At 35.0% G+C, this 20,136-nt stretch overlaps 1 protein-coding gene and 1 non-coding gene across 8 annotated transcripts in view; one reads left to right on the top strand and one right to left on the bottom strand.

The window, feature by feature from the left end:
- CEP85L (centrosomal protein 85L) overlaps positions 1-20,136 on the top strand; it is a 165,916-nt gene that overhangs the window by 27,354 nt on the left and 118,426 nt on the right. The window contains exon 1 of one of the 7 annotated variants that reach the window (XM_077162761.1): positions 16,089-16,840. The exons of the other annotated variants lie outside the window; for them this stretch is intronic. The gene's annotated coding sequence lies outside the window, so the exon portion shown is untranslated. Of the gene's footprint in view, positions 1-16,088; positions 16,841-20,136 lie in introns of those variants that run through there. 7 annotated transcript variants of the gene reach the window in all.
- On the bottom strand, positions 18,779-18,969 carry LOC143685476 (U2 spliceosomal RNA). Its single transcript, XR_013176701.1, has one exon. It is a non-coding gene; the product is annotated as a U2 spliceosomal RNA (small nuclear RNA).

Here is a 20,136-nt window from a genome sequence, read left to right as displayed (position 1 = left end):
ATCTCTAACTTCCATGTATCTCTATGTCCCCTATATTCTATATTATAAGCCTCTGAGTTTACCTTTACCAAGGTTGTAATAGTGAAATCATACATTATCTATCCTTTTGTGTCTGGCTTATTTCACTTAGCATTATGTCTTCAAGGTTCATCCGTGTTGTCATATGCTTCAGGATGTCATTTGGTCTTACTGCTTCATAATATTCCATTGTATGTATATACCACATTTTGTTTATCTACTTGTCTGTGGATGGGCACTTGGATTATTTCCATCTTTTGGCAATTGTCAATAATGCTGCTGTGAACATTGGTGTGAAAATGTCTATTTGTGTCACTGCTTTCAGCTCTACCTAGTAGTGTCATAGGATAACTCAATATTTAGTTTTCTAAGGAACCGCCAAACTGTTTTCCACAGCAGCTGTACCATTACACATTCACACAAGCAGTGAATAAGGATTCCAATTTCTCCACATCTCCAACATTTGTAGTTTTCTGTTTGTTTACTAGCAGCCATTCTTCTAGGTATGAGGTGATACCTCATTATAGTCTTGATCTGCATTTTCCTTGTAGCTAATGAAAATGAGCAGCTATTCATGTGCTTTTTAGCCATTTGAATTTGCTCCTCATAAAAATGTCTATTCATATCTTTAGCCCATTTTATAATTGGGTTGTTTGTTCTTTAGCTGTTGAGTTATATGATTTCTTTAGGTATATGGAATTTCAGGTCTTTATTTGATATGTGATTTCCAAATATTTTCTCCCATTGAGTTGGCTGCCTCTTCACCTTTTTGACAAAGTCTTTTGAGGCACAGAAGCATTTGATTTTGAGGAGTTCTCATTTATCTGTTCTTTTATTGCTTGTGCTTTGGGTGTAAAGTTTAGGTCTTGAACATGTTTCCCTATATTTTCTTCTAGGAGTGTATAGTACTGGCTCTTACATTTAGATCTTTGATCTACTCTGAGTTCATTTTTGTATAGGGTGTAAGGTAAGTGTTCTCTTTCATTTTTTTGGCTATTGATACCTGGTTCTTCCAGACCCATTTATTAGAAAGAGTGCTTTGTCCCGGTACAATGGATTTGGACCTTGTTGAAGATCGATTGACCCTAGATTTGGTGGTCTATTTTTGTACTCTTGTTGCTATTCCATGGGTCAATCTTTCTCTCTTTGTGCCAGTACTGTGCTGTTTTGACCACTGTGGCTTTATAATCTTTAAAATCAGGAAGTGTTAGTGCTCCTCCTTTGTTCTTTTTTAGTATATTTTTCACTATTCGTGGTCTCTTTCCCTTCCAAATGAATTTAGTAACTAGCTTTTCCAAGTACTCAAAGTAGGTTATTGGAATTTTGATTGCTATTTTATTGAATCTGTAGATCAAATTGGGTATAATTAACATCTTAATTGCATCTTAACCTTCTTGCCCATGAGTAGGGAATGTCTTTCCACCTGTTTAGATTTTCTTTGATTTCTTTTAGGAATATTATGTAGGTTTTTGTGTACAGGTCCTTTACATCCCTGGTTAAGTTTATTACTAGATATTTGATTCTTTTAGTTGTCATTCAAATAGAATTTTTTCCTTAATTGTGTCCTCAGTAAGGTCATTGCTTGTGTATAGAAGCATTACTGATTTTTGCACATTAATCTTGTATCCTACCACTTTGCTGAATTTTATCAGCTCAAGTAGCTTTGTCATAGATTTCTCAGAATTTTCCAAGTATAATATCATGTCATTTGCAAATAATGAAAGCTTTACTTCTTCCTTTCCGATTTGGATGCCTTTTATTTCTTTTTCTTGTCAGATTGCTCAAGCTGAACTTCTAGTACAATGTTGAGTAATAGTGGTGACAGAGGACATCCTTGTTTTTATCCCAGTCTTTATCCCAGAGAGTGTTTGAATGAGTGATTGTTCCTGATTTTGGTAGATTGCACTGTATTCTCCATCAAGCTGTATTCTTGTACTTGTTTGGGTCTGAGCCTATTTTGTAAATAGGACCTTTTTTTTTTCTTAAATATTTTTATTGTAAACCAACAAACATACAGACATTCTTGACATACATTCTTGACATGATTACAATCAGTGGTTCACAGTATTATCATATAGTTGTGTGTTCATCACCATAGATCATTTTTTGAACATTATATCTCTCCAGCAAAATAAATAAAAAAGAAAAAACTCATGCATGCTATACCCCTTACCTCTCCCTCTCATTGACCACTAGTATTTCAATCTACTCAATTTGTAAATAGAACCTTTTGAAGATGTTAATATTTAAGTCTAGTTGTGGCCAACTTAATCAGTATTACTGGAGGCCTAATAAAGACGAGCCGTAAGTTACTAGAAACCAGAATAGACAGAAAGAGAGAGAGAGATTGCTATGTGATGGGAGGCTGAGATCTAAGCCAGTGCCACAACGTTACAGACTTCAGGGAGAAAGCATGGTTTGCCTACACCTTGATTTTTGATTTCTAGCCTCTGTAGCTGATCTAATAAATGCTTGTTGTTTAAGCCAACCCATTGTGTGGTATTTGCTGTAGAAGCCTAGTGAACTTAGAAATGGATCTGAAAGGGAAAGGATTCAGTCTTTCACCATTAAATATGATGTTAGTTGTTGGTTTTTGTAGATAACATTTATCAGTTTGCAGAAACTTCTTTCTATTCCTGGTTTTCTGAGATTTTTCTTTTTTATTATGAATGGATTTTGGATTTTAGTCTATACTTTTGCTGAAGTAGTGATACATGATTTCTTTTTAGCTTGTTGATATGGTGTAGTCCATTGATTAATTTTCAAATATTGAACCAGCCTTCCACCTGGGAATAAACCCCACTTGGTTATGGCATATAATTCTTTGTTGATATTATTTTGTATGTCCACAAGGGATATTGGTCCATAGTTTTCTTTCTTTTTTTTGTACCGCATTTGTCAGGTTTTTGTATTAAGGATAATAGCTTGCTTTTAAAATGAATTGTAAGTATTCTCTCCTCTTTTGTTTTCTAGGAAAATTCTATAGAATTGATGTTAATTACTTAAATGTTTGGTGAAAATCTTAAGTGAAACCTTCTGGGTCTGGAGAATTCTCTCTGGGGAGTTTTAAAATTATGAATGCAGTTTCCTTGCTTAGTGGGTGATTCAAGTTACTGATTTCATTTCAGATAAATGAGTTGTGGTTTGTGTTTTTCAGGGAGGTAGTGCATTTTTCTAAATTGTCTAAATTTATGTGTTAGAGTCATTCATAGTTTTCCCTTACTATCTGTTCGATGTTTGAGGTTCTCTAGTGATAGTGTTTCATTTCTAATATTGGCCATTTGTGTCTTTGTCTCAGTTTGCTTGACTGCTATGATAAATACTGTACGATGGGTTGGTCTAAACAACAAACATTTATTACCTAATGGTTTCAGAGGCTAGAAGTCCAAATTCAAGGTATTGACAAACTATGTCCCTCCCTGGAAACTGTCGCTTTCTGGTGCCAGGGATCTCAGCATTTAGCATTCATTGAGGTGTGTGGTCACTGATTTCCCCTGTTATTTTCTCCATGACTCAACCTTGAGTGACAGCCTCTAGTCCTGCAATGCTATGGTGTTCCCCACCCCTCCTTCCTTGAATTAAAAAAAAAAAATGCAAGATTTCCACAGTGATGGAAATGGGGGAAGGAATGTAGGGAGCTTCTCTGGAACCTTTCACACAATCTTTATTTGGGCCTCTTCCTTGTTTCACTCCCAGATCAACAGTTTGCCAGTTCCTGTAACTTTTTGAGGATTTGAATCATATAAGTTGGGTGCTTTCTCTTGAATTTCTTTGCTGCTGATTCAGATTCAGTTCTTTGGGGACTACTAAGTAAATTTCTTGCTTATTGAGTTAACTTTCAGCTCCCAGAGTTTGTTTTCTCTTGTTCTTTTTATTCTCATAGAGTTTGTGTGTGTGTATTTATGTTTATATTTCTCTGAGTTTTAGTGGGATTTCAGAAAGGAACAAAATTAGAAGAGTGTGTCCAATTCGTCTTCTTAACCTGGAAATTTTCTTGGATTTATTTCTTGGTTTGTGCATAGATAACTGCCTGACTATTTTTAACTGGATACACAGTCAAATATTTAACCATCCATATTGAAGAACATTTAAGCTCTTTCTATTAATGTTCTTTCAACATTTAAGTTGTTTCTAATTTTTCACCATTCCAAACAGTGTTGCAGTGAGTAATTTTTTATGTATATATATTTTTTGCCTCTGATTATGTGTAGAATCAAGGATATGTGTACTTTAAATTTTAAAGGATAGTGTGTGCAATAAAATAGTTAAAGAGCACCCAGGAGACAGTTACCTGGATTCAGGTCTCTGTTTGCCTCTTAATAACTGTGTGACTTGGGTGGTAAGTCATTTAAGCTCTTGGTGTTTTATTTTGCTCATCCAGGTGGGGATAATAGTAGTACCTACCTTATAGAATTACTGTGAGGATTAAAAACTACATGGTTGTAAGATATCACTGCCAAACTGACCTTTGTAAAGGCTGGATTACGTGCTAGCTGTTAGAGTATCACTTTCTCACCTTTGTTCAGAATCTAGGTGTTATCAGTCTGTTTTTTTTTTTTTTAAGGGACAAAAATTTTATTGGTATAAAGCAGTAGTATCTTGTTGAGATTTTCATTTTATGGTGACTAAATTGGATCATCTTTTCAAAATTATATGCCTGTTTGTATTTTTTTCCCCATGATTTGCTGTGTTAGGGTTCTCCAGGGAAACAGAACAAATGCAATTTATTTTGCATGCATATATGTATATATATGTATATATATATATGCATATAAGATTTATTATAGAAATTAGGAATTGGTTCATGTGACTGTGGAGATGAGCAAATCTGGCAGGCCTCTAGCTGGAAACTCCAGTGAAGGTTTTCAGTGAATTCCCCAGGAGAAACTGGCTGACTGAAGTAGAGATGGAAATTATTCTTTCTGACTGCTAAAATCATCAGTTCTCCTTGTAAGGCTTTCCACCAATTGCATGAGACTTCTCATTGTTAACGGCAGTCTCCTTAGTTGATTATAGATGTAATCAGCCATAGATGTGCTTAACTGACTGAAGATTTATATCTGCAAAATATCCTCACAGTAACAGTCAGGTCAGTGTTTGACCAAACAACTGGACTGCATGACCTAGCTAAGTAGACACATGAAGCTTAACTATCACCTTTGCTTATTTATATCCTTTGTCTATTAAAATTTTTTAAGTGATTTTTTTAAATTAAGATGAAATATTTAAAGTGTATTATAAGTGAGTACTTATATTGTGGGCTTGTCTTTTTCTTTATTTGTAGAAGATCTTTAAATATTAAGGATATTATTTCTTAGTTTTACTATAAATATTTACTCCCACTGTCTCCTGTTTTTATTTTATATCTTTTATCAGTGTTCAAAAATTTGAATTCTTATTAAATCTAATCTGTCATTGGTGTTTGATTTTGTGACTTGCTTAAGAAGATTTCTAACCTGAGAGAATAAAATTAATATTTTCATGATTAGAAAATAAATCATTAGATCTTTATTCCATTTCAAATTTACTTTTTTTGTAGTATGAGGTAGGGCTCTAAAACCACTTTTTTCAAGCTTGTCTTTTTCTCACTACTTTCAAATTTCAGCTTTATCATGTGTTAAATTTTCACAAATGCATGTTGAAAACATGTTTATTCATAGATGTGTATGTTTGTGTGTGTTATTTATATTTGTTTTTTTGTCAAATGGTAGAACAGAAATTCTAGGCTTTTATTTAATTCTATGGTTGTTGTTTGACTTAGCTTTTGTAAACTGGCAAAAGGGCTTTTATTCATTCTGTGAGTTCCTTCCAGTGCAGCAAAAAATAGGCCTTCTTGGAAGGCCATGTATATTTTAAAATGTAATGCAGACTTTCCTGCATTACATTTTTAAATGTACATGGTTGAATTTCTTTGAAGAATAAATTAATTCTAGGAGCCTCACTCAAATGGTGTAGATTAGGCTATGAACAGTGTTACTCTGTAAGTAATTGCTGCTTTTGAGGGATGTGGTGACATTTAGAAGGTCAGTGTATTTTTCATGGTTATTTTGGCTTGCAGGTGTGTGCCAGCTGTTTATTCATTATTTTATGATGTCCTGGGTTGTGAGTTGATTGTAGATGGATAGAGTGGGTAAGGTTGGGGCTTTGAATGCAGGTGATCTGCCAAAATTTTGATGGTAGGAATTATGTTATTCTGTGCGACACATGTCAACTTCCGATTTTGATATACTGACCTTGGCTCTTTTTCTCCTTTCTGATGGAGTGAAGTATGGACAAAAAAGCATAGCAGAAGAAGTTAGCTGCTTGGTGGATGATTTACATGTTATTGATTGATATGTATGTAGTAAAATCTGGCTGCCTAAGTGTATTTTCCTAATTTAAGCTTTATACTTAACTGATTATGGAATAAGTTAAGTACTGTTTAAATATATAAACTTTGTTTTATCAAGTTAAAATGTTTTTAAAATAAATTTTTTTGTTTTGGAGTACTTTTACATTTACTGAAAAGTAAATATAATTGAGTTACCACAGCTTTCCCCAACATCTAACATGGTACATATGTCAAAACTAAGAAACCAACATTGGTATTTTACTACTAACTAAATTGTAGACTTTATTTAAAGATTTTACCAGTTTTTACGCTAATGCCTCTTTTCTGATCCAGAATCCAACTCAGGATACCACATTGCATTTAGATATCATACTTTTCTAGTCTCCTGTTAGTCTGTGACAGTTTCTTGTTTTTTTAAAATTTTTATTATTATTATTATTATTATTATTTTTGACCTTGACAGTTTTGAGAAGTAATGTTCAGGCATTTTGTAGAATGTCCTTCAGTTGGGGTTTGTCTGCTCTTCTGGGGCTATAGATTTTTAGAAAGAACAGCACAGAGATGAAGTGTGCTTCTCAGCATATCATATCAGAGGAAACACGAGATCCATGCGATATCACTGGTGATGTTGATTTTGATAACTTGGTTTCTCCACTGTAAAACTACTGTTTTCTCTTTCCATATACTATTTTTTGGAAACAAGTTATTAAGTCCAGCCAACACTCAAAATCTTTGGGGGGGGGAAATGTCTACATTTATTATTTGGAATTCTTCTGTAAGAAAGATTTGCTTCTTCTTCCCATTTATTTATTCAGTCATTTATTTATATCATTATGGGCCTCATGTGTATTTATTTTATATTTTGGTTTATGTTAAAGAAAAATTTATTGTTCCAGCTTTGGCCATAGGGAATTCTTACAATTTGTCCCCTGTGACCTTTTGACATGGCCCTATCCTTTTGTTTTTTGAGCACTTCTTATTTTCAGACACTACAAAATACTGCAGGTTCATCTTACATCTTCCTTACCCTAGCCCTAGAATCAACCATTCCTCCAAGGTTTCCTAATTCCTTTCATTGGAGAATGGTATTTGGAAATCAAGATCTGGGTGCTGGGAGTTCTTGTTGCTACTGTGGTATCATTTCTTCTAGGCCCTCTCAGAGGTTGGAGCTAGGTTCTTTATGTGTGAATTCCTGGGTATACATACATGTCTATAATTACTCCTATCGCTGTCCTTTGTTGTCTCTATTAAGCTAAACATGAATTCTTCTTGATATTTCTGACATTAATCCTTGACAGCAGGGCATTTTAGCCTTCCCACCTTGTTTATCTGTAACTTCTGTATCTAGCAGTGAGAAACTGCCCACAACCCACCATCCATTTCCTTATTTGTTCAATTCACATATACTTATAAAGTAGGTTCAGAATTTGTTAACCTTGATCTCTTATAAGAAACAAATTCACCAAGTAGGGTTCAGTGTTTTGAACAGTAATGCGTAGTTCAAAATGCCGTTTTGTATAGTTACTTAAGCAACCACTTTTTCTCCCCACCTCCTTCAGTGAGGTTAAGTCATGTGTTTGTAATGGATTAGTTTGTCACAGAATTCATTCCATACTGGGACCTCAAGACATCCTGATTGATATATTTTTGAATTTGAATATATTAAAGCTTACTTTTTGGAATATACAGTTACATGGATTTTGACAAATGCATACAGTCATGTGTCTACTACCCCAGTACTGTATAGAATAGTTCCATCATTCTAAAATCTTCCTTGTGTGTCTCCTTTGTAAACTACAACCCTACCTCCTCCAGAAATGCCTGGTTTCTACTGAAGAGTTTTGCCTCTTCCAGAGTGTCATATTAAGGGTATTATATGATATGTAACTTTTTATGCCTGGTTTATTTCACTTGCCAAAATGCTTTTGAGATTCATCCAGTTTTTGTTTGAAAACTTTTTAATATAAGTAATATCATATAGTTGACATAAACGTAGCATGATGGTTATGAGCTTGGCCTCTGGAGCCAGATTTCCTGCTACTTGCTAGCTTAAGACCTTGGTTAAATTACTTATCCTCTCTGGGTCTCAATTTCTTCATCTGTTGGATGGAGATGGTACTAGTACTTAACTCAGAGAAATGTCATGAAGATTATGTGGGATAATGCATATGAGGCACTTAAATATGCATTAAAACACAATTTGACACATAGTGCTAAATAAAAGTTAACTAATATATACTTCTCAACTTTTGGAGCTAAGATAATATAGGTAAAGTTTCATAACTCTGTGTATTAGTCAGTGTTCTCTAGAGAAACAGAACCAACTGCAGATATCTGTACATATGAGGTTTATGAAGGTATCTCATGCAACTGTGGAAATGAAAGAATCCAAAATCCTTAGGGCAGGCTGTGAAGCTGACAGCTCTAATGAAAGGTCTGGATGAACTCCACAGCAGAGGCTTGCTGACTGAAGAAACAGTGAAAAAGTCTCTCTTCCTTAAAAAGGTCTTCAGCTGATTGAACTATCTCATTGGTGGAAGAAACACTTTTGTTAATTGCCAAGTAATCAGCCACAGATACAATCAACTGACTGATGATTTAATGCACCATCCTTCTGGTTTATTAACCAGCCACAAAATAAATATCCTTGCAGCAACAGTCAGGCCAGTGCTTACCTGACCAGACAGCTTGGCAGCATCACTTCGTCAAGTTGATACCAGAATCTAACCATCAGTTCTGCTTAGTGCATAGTTTAAAATTGTTTTTTTTACTCCTAAAATATAAACATTTTCTAGAGAATAACAGATACAGTTTTTTTTTTTTTTAAGGTAGAGTATTTAGGTGCCAGACTTAAGGAATGCTTATTAATAACTTTTAACTGACCATGCCTGTGCAGATTTGAAACTCTACCAATTTTGTAATTTTTAAGTTATTAAAATTGAATAATAATTTGGGAGAATCCTGACATACCTTCTGTTAAGATACAGCTTAGTCTCTAAGAGAAATGTCTCCATTTCTCTATACTATCAGGATTTTTATATTTTAGTTTATTTCAACAAAGTCAGAAAATCCTTTTATACAGACTATGCAATTAAACAGAATGACATAAAATAATTGCTAGAGAATAATTCAAACCAAGTTGAATTGAAAATAAAGCAGGAGAGAACTGCTTTGAGTTTTTTTTAAATTTATTTAAATTATGGTATTTGTGAACTATTTGATATCTGTGCGGGTTTGAATCTGGTGGATCCCAGAAAAGCCATGTCCTTCACTCCTCATTCAGTAATGCTGGTTGGGAGCTTTTTGACTGTTCCCATGGAGATGTGACTCACCCGATTGTGGATATTAACTTTGATTAGGGGAAGATGTGACTCTACCCATGCTAGGTGGGTCTCAATTAGTTTACTGGAATCCTTTAAAAAAGGAAACATTTTGGAGAAAGCGACCAGCCAGAGACCTTTGTAGATGCAGAAAACGCCCTCAGGAGAGCTTCATGAAACAACAAACCTGGAGAGAAAGCTAGCAGACATTGCTGTAAGCTGCTGGAATGCAGTATACCAGAAATGGAATGGCTTTTAAAAGCAAATTTATTAAGATGCAACTTGCCAGTTAGAAGCCCGTGAAAATGTCCAAATTAAGGCATCTGGAGAAAGATACATTTAACGCCAAAGAAAGGTCTGATGAAGTTCAGGGTTTCTCTCTCAATTGGAAGGGCACATGGTGATATCTGCTAGCTTTCTCTCCTCATTTCATAAGGCTTCTCTGGGGACATTTTCCTTCTGTATCTCCAAAGTTTTCTGTCAGTGTGGGCTCTGTTGGCTGTACCGCTTTTCCCAGTAGGGTTCTAGTCAGCAACACCACCTTGAATGGGTGGACACACATTTCCATGGAAACAGTAAACAAGATCCCACCTGACAACATTGACTGAAGATTAAAAAACATGGCTTTTCTTGGGTACACACAGATTCAAACCAGTTCACAGATGTGTGTAAGGATTTAAAAGTTGTAGAGTAGATACTCTGGAATTTTCTTAGTGTTATCATAAAACTGTTTGGTTTAAGTCTATCATTTTCTTTCCTTTGTTTCTGTGTTATGACTTCCCAAAAATTTACTTCAGTTCAGAGATAAATTCTTTAGCTTTTGATGCTTTGGCTTAGAAACTCAATATTAATAATCTTATAAAGTTGTCAGTTACGTCAGCCTCAACAGAAGATCAGTCTGATTCCAACTGGAAATATTTGTTCTTCAGTTTGGTCAAATACAGCCTAAAAACTTACCCTCCTGCCCAGCAGTGTCAGAACTTGGATGCTGTCTTTTTCATGATAATGAATGCCAGAATAATTGAAAATATCTCATTGAGGTATCTTTTTAATATTCTCCAGAAATTCTGTTTCTGCTATGTATTATTATATAATTACTCACTTTTTCTATTGCTATTTAGAAAACTGGCTTTTCTTTTTAGTCTTTGAATTAATTTAAAGTTTATTTGGATAAAGTAGCATATATTACTCCTTTTCTCACTGAATAATTTACCAAGTATTAGGTGTAGATTTCTATAACATTTAGAAATGATGAGTATGATTTCCACTTTCTCCTTGAGTTGGGATGATGTAAAGATTTTTTTTTTTTGGCTTTCCCCTTTTTTTTTGTCCCTACCTCCAAGGTGAATTCCAACTTTTTCCTGATGTTTTTTTGTTCATACATGAAACAGTGAATGAACACAGAACAGTTCTGTGCTGTGTTCTCAGCCGTCCCACCTGTTCCAGATTGGTGTACGATGTGTGTCTGTCATGGATGGCCCTTAAAGAGTTGTTCCAGACAGTTCCTGGCTATTTACTAGCTACATTTACCATGGAGTTTAAATTTAACATCCTATATCTATAGCAATCTCATTTACTTTGATACCAAATTTACTGAAATGGTTTGCAAAAATACAGTTTTCTATAACCCTCTGTCCCTCCACCTTTATGTAGTTCATGTCACTGATTACATATTTATATATTGAGTACTAAACCACTAATTTATATAACATTTAAAATATTTGCCCTTTACATCCTGTGGAGGTTTTTACTTTTTAGTAGACTTACAAACCAAAAATACAGGAGTACTGGCATTTATATTTACCCATGTTATTAACTTCACTGATGATCTTTATTTCTTCATGCAGCTTCAATTTATTGGCTGTTGTTCTAGTATGCTAGCTCCTGGAATGCAATATACCAGAAATGGAATGGCTTTTTATAAGTTGCTAGTTTGCAGTTCTAAGGCTGAGAAAATGTCCCAATTAAAACAAGTCTATAAAGATGTCCAATCAAAGGTATCTATTCAGGGAAAGATACCTTGGTTCAAGGAGACTGATAAAGTTCAGGGTTTTTTCCTCAAGTGAGAAGGCACATGGTGAACAAAGTCAGGGCTTCTCTCTCAGCTGGAAGGGCACATGGTGAAAACAGTGTCATCTGCTAGCTTTCTCTCCTGGCTTCCGGTTTCATGAAGCTCCCCAGGAGGCGTTTTCCTTCTTCATCTCCAAAGGTCACTGGCTCGTGGACTCTCTGCTTCATGGTGCTGCAGCATTCTCTGCTCTCTCTGAATCTCCTTCATTTTCCAAAATGTTTCCTCTTTTGTAGGACTCCAGAAACTTATCAAGACCCACCCAAATGGGTGGAAACATGTCATCACCTAACCCAGCTTAACAACCACTCTTGATTAAATCACATCTCCAGAGAGATGATGTGATTACAGTTTCAAACATACAGTAATGAATAGGGATTATTCTGCCTTTATGAAATGGGATTTTGATTAAAACATGGCTTTTCTAGAGTCCATACATCGTTTCAAACCAGCACAGCTGTTGTCCTTTTCTTTCATTCTGCGTAACTCTCTTTAGCATCTCTTATAGGGGTAGTCTAGTGGTGACAAATTCCCTTGGGTTTTGTTTATCTGGGACTATCTTAATCTCATTTTTAAAAGACATTTTTGCCAGATATAGAATTCTTGCTTGGTAATTCTTCTTTCAGCACTTTAAATATGTCATTTCCACTGATTTCTTGCCTCCATAGTTTCAGATGAGAGCTGGGCATTTACTCTTGTTGTGGCTCCCATCTGTGTGACACATTACTTCTCTCTTGTGGTTTTCAGATTTCTTCATCTTTGCTAGTCAACAGTTTGATTAAAATATGCTGTGGCATAGTTCTATTTGGGTTTATCCTGTTTGGAGTTTGTTGAGTTTATACTCATGTCTGTTAAATTTGGAATGTTTTCAGCCTCATTTCTTTGCATATTCTTACTTCCCCTTTTTTTCTCTCTTCTTCTGAGACTTCTGCAGTGAATATATTGGTACACTCTTGTTATCCCACAGGTTCTTCAGGTTCTCTTCACTTTTCTTCTTTTTTTCTTCTTTCTGTTCTTCAGACTAAATGATTTCCATTTTCTTATCTCCAAGTTCACTGATTCTTTTTTCTGTCAAGTCTAGTGAATTTTTTTTATCCCTGTTACTATGGTATTCAGCTCAGTTTGGTTCCTTTTCATAAATTCCATCTCCATTGAGTTCACGTCATTTTCCTGATTTCTTTTCACTCTTTGTAGCATTTTCCTTTAGTTTTTTCAGCATATTTAGGACCAATTTTTAAAAATCTTTGGTGGTCCCAGGTCTCGTGCTCAATGATGGCTTCTTATGCTTAATCTTCTCCTTTGCCTGGACCCTCATTTCCTGTTTTATGTAGGTTTTGTAACCTTTTGTTGAAACTGAATATTTTAATTTTTTTGTTGGGATCTAGACTTTAAGGCACTGGTTTCTTCAGCTTACATCCAGCTAGTGTAATAACAGAGCTATCCTTGAATGCCAGGAGCTAACCAAAAAAAAAAAAGAAAACACCTTTCCCAGTCTGCAGTTTGACCTGTGGGAGAATCCTCTTTCAGGGCTTATCTATACAGTAAGTTTAGGAATAGTTCCAGGACAAAGGCAGATCCTTTCTGCACCTGAATCTTGTCTCCCTGTTGACGTGGTTCTGAATATATCCTCTTTTCCTCGAAAACTGTTTCCTCGTGGTTCTGAGCACTGAGCACTGCAGGATATGACCTACAGCCATCAGTCCCTTGCCCCAGGTAACACAATTCTACATGCAGGGCAAGTGCTGTGATTGTGAGTCCCTCAGGCCACCACCAGACAAACTGAGCCACACATACCTGCTTCTAGTGTACATGAGGGTTACTGTCCTTCCTCTGAAATTGGGACTAGGGATCTGTACTGTGAGTGTGGGCCGGCTCCATGCAGAAACAGTCTGGGGATGGGGAAAGGGCCAGCCAGGGTGCCAGGAGAGCCCTATGGCTTTTGTTTTTTAATTGTTCACTTGTTTATTTTTCCAAATGAGCAATGGGTTATTTACGAATAAGCTGATTTCCAATGATATATATTAAAATGGCAATTCTATCTTTGTTTTAAATGTATATGAAAAAAATTCATTAAGGCACATTTAATCTGAGTTTAAAAAAAAGTTTCTGATGTAGTGACAAATTCATTTTACTTTTGTCCCCCCAAACACATGAGCACCAAAATTGTCAGAGAATACTTAATATTTAGTAAAACAGCAAGGAATGTAAAAAGAAAGGAGGGGAGGAGTGTTTTTAAAAGGAGGTCTGTGGTGATCATTTCACTGCAAATAAAGCATACTAAACAGTGAATGCACACTCTTGATACCCATAAATGCTAATAACTAACAGGTACTCCAGAAATTGCAGAGCTCGAAACAATGGATAGCAAATAAATTAAAGGTAGTTCAGATATGAAGGAGGAAACAAAACAGTAATTAAAGAATGGAATCAACATCTCCTAAGATCCTATGACTTTTAAGTTGCCTTTTTCTTGATTTGACATTTGTCCTGTTATTGCAGACCTTTAACTGTTTATGAAGCATTGAGGAAAGCTGTTTCTGCAAGTGCTTGCTGGTCATTCAAAGCGTTTGTCTATTTTTTACTTTCTTAATGGTATTATTTTCAGTCAGAAAGTATTTAATTTATTATATCTAGTTTATTTTTTCCTTTTGTTGCATTGCTTTTGTTATTGCATCTGAGAAACCATTTACTATACCGAGGTCACAAAGATGTAAGCCTACGTTTCTTCTAAGACATCTCATTTTAGTCCTTATATTTAGGTCTTTGATCCCAGATTGAGTTGATTTTTATATTTAGCATGATGGTCCAGTTTCATTAATGAGGTGATTTCCACAAGCTTTTGCATGTGGAAATCAGTTGTCCCAGCATCATTTGCTGAAAATACCCCCTTTGAATTGTTTTGACACCCTTGTTGATGAAAACCATACATTCCTATAATAACCAGAGAATATATTTTTTAAGATTGTTGATAGAATAGAATATTTGAATTTCACAGTATCATTGTGAAGCGAAGGTTGTATTATGCAAAAATCTTGTAGGATGTCATGAAATAATTATAGCGTGTTTTCTCTTTTCTTTGTGTATTTTTTTAATAGTGATTTTTAGTGTACTATACCAAATGGTTTGTTAAAGAGACCTCATTTTAATGTAAAACATCCCCTAGTTCTTATTTTTATTTTTTTAATGGAAATTTCAAATATGTACCATAGTAGAAGGAAAGTAAATTGTGAACCCATGTATATGTGTCATCAAATTTATACAGCTAGAGCATAGAGCAATTTTATTTTATCTATTACTCTACTGCTCACCCCATCTCCTTTGGTAATATTTAAAAACAAATTTAGGGTTCCCTTTAAAACCTTTAATAAGCTAATATCCATTGAACATTTACTATGTACAAAGCACTATTGTAAGAGCTTTACATGACTATTTCATGTAATTCAGTTATAAGTGAGTTAGGTGCAATTATATACTCATTTTAACTGATGGGGTAAATAATATTTAGACCACTCTCTAATTTGTTATTCTTGCTCTGTTTTATTACATTCAGTTTACTGGTGAATAAATTCATGTTTTTACAACTTCATAAATTTGAAACTTTCAGGATTCTGATGATGGATGCTTCAGTAACATAACATCTATATATTTACAGTGAATTAGTTGTTCAGGTGGCCTTAATATTAATATAAATAGCTACCATGAATTTTTGTACTTTATACATTATTTATTTATTTTCATTAATGAGGTGACTTGCAATTATCTTTCTTTTACTGATGGTAAGTGAGATTTAGGAGGATATTAATTGCAGTAGTGTCCAGGGTCATACTGCTAGCTAAGTAATTGAGGTGGTTTTCTGCAGGTGAGTCTAACTCCACCTGCTCTTAACTCCATTGTATTAGATACAATGTGATAGACAGTTGGAAAGGAGAGCCCAGAGGGAAAGTCTTGAGCAGTAGTGCAGGGTAGTGTAGGTAATAGGAAACTGAGCAATAGCAGAAGACCAGGATTCTATTTTGAGCTTTATACTTGGTCAAGTAATTTAACCTCATGGACTTTAGTGCTTCCTTTGCAGAGGGTAGTAGGTCAAAGGTTATATACAAAACACATTTTTTTGGCTTGTGAAATCAAATAATTTAAAGGCACATAGATATTCGAAACAATCATGGTTGAATTCTTTTGCAAATCCTTAACTCTTTGCTACTTAAATTTCTTGTTAATCTACATTACTGCTTAAAATGAAACATTTAAATTTTAAATTCTTAAACCTAGTATAAAATACCATTATAGTTATAGGAGTTTGTAAAAATTAAAATTATTTGTTGGAGGTATATTTTTGTACCTTTATAGACCTCATCTATAAAACTATAAAACTTCGATGTTTACAATTTATTTATTTTTGCTTTCTATAAATTTGATTCTTGGCATGGTAGAATATGATTGCCTGAAACTGACTGAGCCGAGTTGAATTCATTGATTTTAGAGATGTGTGAGCCTATGGAACTCTGTCTTGGAAAGCTTTTCAGTCACCCAGTCATGGATTTAGAGACAAGATTAATGACTCCACATCTCCTGAAACATGCAGGTGGACAGAGGACCAAATGATAGTTTCCCATCTGTACTACCATACAGATTAGTTTCTAAGAAATTTTACATTTTCAAAAATCATATTCTGTAATTTAGTAGATCAAGTTACATTCAGTTTGTGTAAAAATTTTTGTAGGAGCGTGTTTTAGTTTGTTAATGCTACTGGAAATACAGAAATGGGTTGACTTTTTTAAAGGAAATTTATTAAGGCCATAAAAATGTCCAAACTGAGGCATCCAGGAAAAGATAACTTTACTCAAGAAAGGCTGATAGTGTGAAACACCTTTGTCAGCTGGGAAGGCACATTGCTGGCTGGCGTCTCCTGGTCCTTTGGCTCTTGGTTTCAAACAGCTTCCCTGGGGGCATTTTCTTTCTGCATCTCCAGGTGTCTCTCTCTCAGTTGGCTCTGCGGCTTTTTCCAAAATGGTTCCCTCTTAAAGGACTCCGGTAAGAGACCCACCTTGAATGGGTGGAGATACATCTTCATGGAAACCATCTAATTAGAAGGCCCTACCACAGGTGGGTTACATCTCCACAGAAACAATTTAATAAAAAAGATCCCATCCAACAATATTAAATCAGTATTAAAACATGGCTTTTCTGGGGGTACAGAATGAGTTTCAGACTGGCACAGAGGGAAATAATTGTTATGGTTCTTTTTCAGTAATTGTCTGCTGAAACTTAATCCTAAATAGACACTTGTAGAATATTCAGAAAATGGTACAGTTGAATGAAATTTTAAAAGCCAGGTAAGAAAACATATCTTATTTCAATATCCATATAAATAGGAAATGGGAATGTTTTTGCTGACCAGCTTGAAAAATAGTATTTACTGACATCAGGCTGTACAACACATTGTTCTTTAAATTGCCAGTAATTTGACTGGATATATAAAATGTCCTTTTTTAAAAAAAAAAAAAACACAATGAATAATGAATCCATCCTTTGAACTTGGTTTATATAAGCTCTTCTAGTTTGCTAGCTGCCGGAATACAATATACCAGAAACGGAATGGCTTTTAAATAGGGGAATTTAACGTGTTGCTAGTTTACAGTTCTAAGGCCAAGAAAATATCCCATAAAACAAGTCTATGGAAATGTCCAATCAAAGGCATCCAGGGAAAGATACCTTGGTTCAAGAAGGCCCATGAAGTTCAGGGTATCTCTCTCAAGTGAGAAGGCACATGGTGAACACAGTCATGGTTTCTCTCTCAGATGGAAGAGCACATGGCGAGCACGGTATCATCTGCTAACTTTCTATCCTGGCTTCCTGTTTCTTGAAGCTCCCTGGGAGACGTTTTCCTTCTTCATCTCCAAAGGTCGCTGGCTTGTGGACTCTCTGCTTCATGGTGCTGGTAGCACTCTCTGCTCTCTCTGAATCTCTAACTTTCTTCAAAAATGTTACCTCTTTTATAGGACTTCAGAAACTAATCAAGATCCACCCAAATGGATGGAGACATGCCTCCACCTAATCCAGTTTAACAACCACTCTTGATTAAATCACATCTCAAGGGAGATGATGAAACTAATAAAGACCCTCTCAAATGGGCGGTGACACGCCTCCACCTAATCCAATTTAACAGCCACTCTTGATTGAATCACACCACAAGGGAGATGATCTAATTACAGTTTCAAACATACAATGCTGATTAGGGATTAGAAGAAGCAGCTGCCTTTACAAAATGGGATTAGGATTAAAACATGGCTTTTCTAGGGTACATACATCATTTCAAACCAGCACATAAGCTTATGAAAAGTAGTTTCTTAGTTTATTTTGGGTGGTTGCTTAGAGATAATGTACAAAATGGGTGGTTGAGAATTAATTTCTAAAGGTTGAATTCTTTAATTATTTTAAATAGAAGTCATTCTACAACTTTTTCTGTGTTAATAGAATTTGAAGTGGCTTCACAGAAGCAAATGATAAAAAAATAAAATGATTAGAGAAAAAGGTGGTGAAAATAATGTTTAAAATAAAGATTTGCACAGAACTATATGCTATTAATGTCATGTACAGTTTTTTTTTTAAAGATAGGCCATAGTTTGGTTGTAGGGAAGCAGAAGTTGCTTACTATCCTTAACATAGAAAGAACAAAAGTAAGCAGAAAAGCATGCATTTTCCTGTTACTGTTACCTGAGGTACAGTTCTCTGAACATTCTTGAGAATTATTATTTATTTATTTATTTTTAAGAGAAAACAGAAACAGTGATTTCAGTTAGCAGCAGGGTTAAGAAGTAATGAAAATAGTAGTTCAGTTAGTAGCGTAGAGAGCCAGCTGTAACGGCCAGGTGCTGCCAGGCACAAAGAGTGGGAGAAAGCCAAGGTATACACAGGACAGAAGAACCTGAAGCCCTCACCAGGACAGCTGGGAATAGAAAATCAGATCAGGACCGAGAAAATGAAGAAACAATGACACCAGCTTTGAAGCTTTCCTTTTGAACCAATGCATGTTTCTCCCACAGGGGGTGCACCGTTCCTGGAGGTACTGCAGTACCAGGTCGATGTGCGGAGTGGATGGAGCAGACTCCTATTCCATCTCCTTGCTCCAAAAATCCATTTAATATGTTGTCCTCGGATAGGGGGTGTATCAGATAGTAAACTGATAAGAACAGATACTACACTTGATCTTAGCCAAAAGGCTGAGAAGCGATCTTGAGAATTATTTTCGTATGATTCTTTCTTATAATGATTCTGAGACTTATACCATGATACCAAAATAGGGCTTAGAATTTTAGGTGTGTATTTTGTTAAAATTTTACCTCATTAAAAAAATTCTTGGGACAGTTTTTGTCATTTGAATGGATTTTCATTTACTGTGACGATTGATTGTTTTGTTTTGATTTCTTTTTATTGTCACAGTGTGTGCTATTTTGCTTTTCTCAACTCCCATCCCCATCTTTCTTGCCTTCTTTTCATTGACCTTTTTCTTCATTTCATTTCTTTCTATTCCACAAGTTGGAGGTCCACATACTATACAATTTACCCATTTCTAATGTACAATTTAATATTTTTTAGTATATTCTCAGAATTGAGCAACCATCACCAAAATCTAATTTTAGAATATTTTCGACCCCCTGTAAAAGAAATCCATTAGCTATCAGACTCCATTCCCCTCTCCCAGTACCTGTTTATCCCCCTCTCCCAGTCCCTGGTAATCATGAATCTACTTTCTATCTTTATGCAGTTGTCTATTTTAGATATTTTATATAAATGGAATTGAACATTCTTGTGCATGTTTTTGTGTAGAGATGTGGTTTCATTTCTCTTGGATAGATACCTAGGAGTAGAATTGTAGGGTCATATGACAAATCTAAGTTTAATTTTTTACAAAACTGGAAGACTGTTTTCCAAAGCCACAGTACCATTTTACATACCCACCAGTGGTATATGAGGGTTCTGCTTTTTTGAACTCCTTATCAACACTTATTATTGTCTGACTTCTTGATTCTAGTCATCCTAGAGAGTGTGAATTGGCATCTTTTTGTGGTTTTTATTTGCATATTGCTGATGACTAATGATGTTGAGCACCTTGCTATGTGTATATTGGCCGTTTGTATATCTTCTTTGGAGAAATATCTATTCATATATATTTTGCCCATTTTAAAGCTGTGTTTTCGTCTTATTATTGAATTTTAAGAGTTCTTTATGTATTCTAGATTCAAGACCCTTATCAGATATATGAGTTGCAAAATTTTTCTCCCATTCAGTGGGTTTTCTTTTTACTTTCTTGATAGTATCATTTGCAGCTAAAAGTTTTAAATTTTGATTAAGTCCACTTTAAATCCAATTTATCTGTATTTTCTTTGCTCATTGAACTT

The sequence above is a fragment of the Tamandua tetradactyla genome, chromosome 5, assembly GCF_023851605.1.
Source record: "Tamandua tetradactyla isolate mTamTet1 chromosome 5, mTamTet1.pri, whole genome shotgun sequence".
Classification (NCBI taxonomy): domain Eukaryota; kingdom Metazoa; phylum Chordata; class Mammalia; order Pilosa; family Myrmecophagidae; genus Tamandua; species Tamandua tetradactyla.
This window is presented reverse-complemented; position numbering and strand designations above follow the sequence as displayed.